The sequence below is a fragment of the Ambystoma mexicanum genome, chromosome 8, assembly GCF_040938575.1.
Source record: "Ambystoma mexicanum isolate Mex_15411 chromosome 8, UKY_AmexF1_1, whole genome shotgun sequence".
Classification (NCBI taxonomy): Eukaryota; Metazoa; Chordata; class Amphibia; order Caudata; family Ambystomatidae; genus Ambystoma; species Ambystoma mexicanum.
Window position 1 is genome coordinate 1,229,183,566 of NC_090929.1, and position 6,898 is coordinate 1,229,190,463.

Consider the following 6,898-nt stretch of genomic DNA (forward strand, 5'->3'; position numbering starts at 1 on the left):
CTATTCCTCTTCACGGGTCGGCGCAGCTTCCACTTCATCTTCGCCGAACCCCGGCCCCTAAGGGAAAACAAAAGGACAGCAAGGTGAAACAAAGGGACTAACAAGGGGAACCCTCCTCACCACAATAGACTTACCTGATTTTACCGCCGGAGGTATTATTCCCCGAGACTTCATACTTTCTCTCAGTGCCTGAATAAGGGAGAAAGCAACAGGTTACATATTGACATTATTTTATCGAACTGTGTTGGAAAATACAAATCCTTTTCAGAATACTATCGGTTGCCACGAGGAACTCTTCACTAGGGTCAAGCTGCAACCTGCAAGGAATTGGACAAGAGTGAAAGTCAGGCATTTGAACTCTTACGAACTTCATACTTACGGCGTCTTGCCAGGAATCTCGGAGTCAATATTGTTCTGGAACTCACCAATTCCTTCGAACCAGTGATGCAACTGGTTATCAACGCGCCCCTGCACTCAATGCAGGATGGAGAGCTCATCTTTTCAAACCATCAGGTGAGACTATAAGAGGGGACACCAAAGGTGATCTGTGGGGAGAACAGCAGGGGTGGGGGGATTTACGCTCAACTCTACGGGTGGTTAATTCCCTTTCTCCATTGGCAGAAGAATATTCCTACGGGCCAAGCAAACGAAGCTAGGTGGGCAAGTCCAGTCCGTCATCTCGGCCCTACGCATCACATTGGTGGAGACCGCAGCTGTCCAGTACAGATCGATGCCTCTGTGGGAGCCAGGTGAGCGTAACAAATGCCCCGAGTATTCTGAGGAAGACATGGCAAAAGTACCAGCTTCATTATGGACCACAGGCCCCTATGCCATAGGCCTATTGAAGGGGGTTGGAGAAGTGAAGATTAAACTGAAACCAGGAGCAATTTTACCTTGAGCACAACAGTATCCCATGTCTCAAGAGGCAGATGAAGTTATATTCAAAACAATTTCCGCCATGATGGAGCAGGGCATCTTAGTGATGTCAGAGTCACTGTGTAATGCCGCAATTTATCCTGTGAAAAAAGGGAAGGGCGGTTTTGAGACTAATTCAAGATTTAAGGCCGATAAACCAAATTGTAGAAGCTGAGTTCCCTCTAGTCCCTAACCCGTCCACAATTCTATGTAATATACCTGTTGGAGCACGATATTTGCACTGTGATTGATTTCAAAAATTCATTTTTCTCAATACCATTGCACAGAGACTCACAGGATCTGGAGTCATTTACGTTCACACAAACGCGACTGAAAAGTACACGGCTGTCCCAGGGGTATTGCGAGTCTCGATCGATTTTCAATACAGTTCTACAGATAGACTTCAGCAATATTGATTTGGAAAGTGTTGTTCTGCAATACTGGATGACATTCTAGTTTGCAACACTGCAGAGGACGAGTGCAGAAGCGATTCTGTCCAGCTGATGATAATACTTTCTGACAAATGATATACGGTTCACAAAGAGAAGGTACAGTATTGTCAACAGCAAGTGTTGTATATTTGCCAATTGATTTCACACGAGGGAAAAAGGTTACTTCTGAGAGATCTGAGGTTATTTTGAAAACCTCAAAACCACACATGATAAAACACTTGCAGAGGTTTTTGGGATTATGTAATTATGTCAGAGCATGGGCCTTTGATTACAGTTCATATATAAGGCCTTTACTACAGGCTTTAAAGAAAGCACAGGTAACACAGGAAACAATCGTGCGGACTGAGAAAATGGAGGAAGCATTTGAAGAGCTGAAAAAAGCAATTTGCACAGCTCCGTTGTTAGGGATTCCTAATCATGCTGAGGAATTATTTTTATTCTCACACATAGATGGCACTGTTATGACAGCAGTCCTCATGCAGAGAACCACATTGGGGTACAAGCCCCTTGCATATTACAGTGGGATTTTAGACCCAGTGATGAGAGGTCACTTTCCATGCAAACAGTCTCTGGCTGCCACCGCGTTCGCCATGGAGAAAGCTGAAAGCATAGTGATGGGATGCTCCATGACATTATTTGTGGAGCATGCACTATTTGCTATTCTAGAGAAACCTAAGGGCACATTGACTTCTAAAAGGGCTTCTGCATATGAGGTTGTTATATCGAATCCATCGATCAAAATATGTTGATGCAGAGTAGTGAATCCTGCCATGTTTGTAGCCGAACCACTGGCAGAGGATGAGCATGCACATGATTGTTGGAATTATGAAGAGTTCTATGACAAAATCCCAAGAGTAAAAGAAAATGTCTTGCCAGGGGGAGAGATTGTTTTTATTGATGGTTCTTCAAGAATCGATCAAAATGATGGACAGAGATATACGGGTGCCGCTGTGGTAAAATACACAGCCATGGGGGGGTTTCAGATATTGGTTAGGGCACGACTACCATCTCACTATTCAGAACAAGCTGCAGAATTAATGGCGCTGATTGTCACGCTTGAGATTCATGCATACCAGGAAGTAACACTGTACAGCAAGTCCGCCTATTGTGACGTCAACAATGCATGCAGGGTTAGCACGTTGGAAAAGGAGGGGCTACCTCCGAGTGGATGGCATGCCAGTTTAGCACGCTGCCTTATTGGGCAGGCATATTAAGGCACTACAACTCCTAGAGGCCATCGCGGTCATAAAATGTGCTGCTCACACTAAAAGGGCAGACTTTATTTCACTCGGAAACAAAGCAGCAGATGATGAAGCGAAAATCGCTGCATGTTCAGAGAATATAATGTCTTTTGGAACACTTGATGTAAAAGAGAAAATGGTTGTATTGATGAATGTGGTTGAAAAATATAGTGATTTGTCAAAAACGCAGTTTAGGGAGGTTCTGTGGGAAGCACCTCAAGATGTGAAAGATTGTGGACACGAAGAGGGTGTTCTTTAAACCCCTCTGAAGCACTGTGGTGGAAGGACCGCACTGGTAAACCAGTGATGCCTGTAGCCTTACTAAGGGTGGCACTGGAACAGCCAGACTACCTGCACACACAACTAGGGTGTCACAACCCTCGCCCAAAACCCCCTCTGGCAAACCCATTGGCCAGGTGGAGTCAGGACTCAGGCCTCTAGAGCCTGGCATCCTCTTCTAAAGCCCTCATGGGGCCAGTCCTGGTGCCTATGGCGCTAGGCTCATACACCATGAAAAACAATGTGCTTGGGAACTACTTTATTGTATTGTCAGCCAACATGGAGGCATCCACATAGCTTGGTCCCTAAGAACCAAGCTATGCGGTCTAGTGTTTTGGGTGTGGTAGCCTAGGGACTACTTTACCTGGACTATTTTGTTGGGGCTATTTAAACCACACCCGAGCAAGAAAACACGCTTCGCGCTACTTGCAGTATGCAACGTGACGCTCACTGTGTCCAGCTATTCCCTCGAACCTCGGAGAAGCAGAACCTGCAAGGAGACAAAAGGAACATCATTAGCAGCAGCATCTTACCTGCAGCCATCATCTTTAAACACTTGCAGCTACTGAGAACAGCTTCCTCGAATCTGCACGCCTCCCGGACAGAACGACCTGAAAGAGGAAGATAGAGGCAACATTAAAGAAAGCAGTAGAGACATTTACAAATTACTAACTGCTCAAAAGGCTTACCTGGCTGGTCGCCTCTCGGCTGCCACTACTCGGGACATTCCACTTGCGCTGAAGAACACTGCGACCTACAAGGAAGGAAAACACAGGTTAGGAAAGGCAAGACTTTGCAGCGCTGCGCATAGCGCTTACTTACCGCATCATAGCGCTCTTAATGCGCCATCATTTACCAGCGGGGCTCAACCAAGGCAGTTCGCCGTGCTGAAGCTCTGCATACCTAAGGGAGAAAAAAGAGACATTTTAAACAAAGAAAGGCATGCAGGATAGCAAAAAAACTAAAGAACAGAAATAAGACCTAACTGAACAATATCAAACGGGCCGGCGTCAGTGAAGTAACTGGACCACACTCGCCCATGAAAGACAACGCGCCCCTGCAAAGAAGGCAGGACGGAGAGCACACCTAATTCTACCACAAGGTGAGGAGAGGGCGCCAGAGGGACTGAAATCATACGGGGGTGGAGGGAGGATACTTACCCCAGTCGGTCAGTCTTGAACACAGTCCTCCTGTATTTTCAGGCAGAACCTTCCCCGCAGACCACTCAGGGCAAAGCTGAGAAGCATACCAGTGAGTAACCCGGCTGGGTGGCATCCCTGTGGATACCAAGTGAGCGTAACAGAACGCGAAGCCTACCATAACAAATCCACCTGGGCACCATGGAGACATCAGAAATGGATCAATTGGCCCAATTACTAGGAGAGCTTCGTGCTGAGGTTTATTCTGCACAACAAGAGACTAATGCCCTCCGGAGAGACCTAAGAGTGACCAAAGAATGCACTGAAGAGATTAGCAGGCAATACTTGCAATCACAGGCACGACAGACGCCTCTACCTGGAAGCAATCCAATGATGCAAAACCCTGCCATACCACCCACTCCGGGACAGATCATGTGACCTGGAACAGTGCCCCTGGCACCACCAGAAAGGTTCTTAGGCGACCCACGGAAGTATGCAGCATTTATCAATCAGTGCCGCCTTCATTTTCTTTGTAGGCCTGGAGCATTTCCAAACGACCAAGCTGGGGTAGCTTTTGTCTTATCATACCTGAGTGGTAGCACAGCAGATTGGTCGGTGCCATTGGTAACCCATGACGATCCTCTATTACATGACTTTGGGGGGTTCCAGAGAGAAATGGAAAAACTTTTTGCTCGCCATACCAGGAACAAGCAGTAGACAATGAACTCTTGTCCCTCCGACAGGGGAATCAGGACTTGTTAACGTACATTGCTGCCTTCAACAGACTGGTTGCCGAAGCTAGGTGGCCAGAAAACAAAAGAACCACGTTATTCCATCGAGGCTTACGAGGAGAATTAAAGGACGTCTTAGCCCAGGTGGTTGGTCCACCCAGAGACTGTGCAGAATTCATAAATCTGGTCATGCAGCTAGACCACCGGTTGCAGGAGTGAAAGGCAGACCGGTCTAAGACGGACCCTCGGACCGTGTATGTTCGACCAAGGGAAAACACACCCTGTGTACCTGAAAATGCTGTAGAACCCATGCAGATTGGAGGGATACGGCCTCCATTAACAAAACAAGAGCGGGACAAAAGAAGACAACAACAGCTTTGTTTGTATTGTGGGATACCAGGACATTTCCTGAAGGACTGTCCAGTAAAACCCCCAAGAAGAACAGTCGGGGCCACAGAGAAGGATGAAGCTAAGGAATTGGAAAACTACCAAGCTCGACAAACGTAGAGGTCAGTTTTTTGAGTGAGAAGAAAGAGTTGCTGACTTCGCACTTTGCAGTACCAGTGATCTTAATTAACCACCAACAGTCATCAAGAATGCATGCCGTTGAAGCATACATCGATAGCGGAGCAGTTGGAAATTATATTGATCAAGAACTGGCAGCAGAGATGGGGCTTCCATTGTGTTCTAAGCCAACTATGGACAAGGTAACCACCGTGGATGGGACAGAAATCGCTTCCGGACCAGTAACCCAGTGCACAGCCAGGGTAACCTTGCTATGCCAGGACAGAGATCGGGAGTTGATTTCATTCGATCACATCAAGGCACTTCAGTTCAGGCTAACACTAGGGATGCCATGGTTGGTTGCTCACAACCGTTTGATAGACTGGCAGGCAGGAAAATTAACCTTCCCCGGTGACTGCTCCCCTGCCTGCTATTACCAAGAGGAGAAACCTGATGTCTGTATCCCCATGACTCCCGGAGCGACAGTATCAACCCTGGGAGCAACTAATACCTTTCCAAGTGAACACCATGATTTCCAGGATGTTTCCCGAAAGGACCAAGCCAATAAATTGCCGCCGCACAGGCCCTATGACTGTCAGATCGCCCTTGTTCCTGGTGCACAAATCCCTTGCGGCAGGATCTACGCTCTCACAGAACCAGAAAACCTTCAATTGAAATCCTCTTTAAACCAGTACCTTGCAAACGGATTTATCCATCCTTCGAATCCCCTGCAGCCAGTACATTCTTCTTCGTACTGAAAAAGGAAGGAGACTTGAGAACCTGTATTGACTACCGCGCATTGAACCAGATCACCGTGAAGAACCGCTACCCCATGCCACTTATCCCTGAGATGCTAGATCAAGTTAAATATGCCCAGATTTATACCAAATTGGACCATCCATGAGCGTACCACCTGGTCCGAGTCAGAAAAGGAGATGAATGGAAAACCGCCTTACATACTAAGTACGGCTTGTTTGAATATCAAGTCATGCCCTTCGGTTTATGCAACGCTCCTGCGGCATTCCAGTATTTCATGAATGTCGTCTAAAGGGAGTTAATTGATGGGTGCGCCTTAGTGTACATAGACAACATCCTAGTATACTCAGCCCCGGAACAACATCATGTCAGGCACGTTTGTTCAGTCCTCACCAAGCTCTGTCAACATCGCTTGTTTGCAAAGATTGAAAAATGCTTTTTTCACGTTACCGAAGTAGAATTTCTTGGTTTTATCCTTACTCCAGGAGGCATCAGAATGGACGTGCATAAGGTAGATGCCATTCTGAAATGGCCTTCACCGACGTCTCTGAAAGGGGTACAAAGCATGCTGGGCTTTGCGAACTTCTACCGCCGGTTCATCCCAGACTTCTCTCAGGTTGTGCACCCAATCACAGTACTGTTAAGAAAATACAATAAAAAGTTTGCTTGGACCGAAGAAGCAGAAGAAGCCTTTCAGGAACTTAAACAAAGGTTTACCTCCGCTCCAATCCTGCGACATCCTCGTCCAGAGCTCCCTTATGTCGATGAAACTGATGCGTCCAGTCTCGCAATGGGGGCTGTCCTTTCACAGAGAGACCCAGAAACTGGCCAGCTACATCCTGTGGTCTTCTGGTCGAAAAAGTTCTCACCTCCTGAGATTA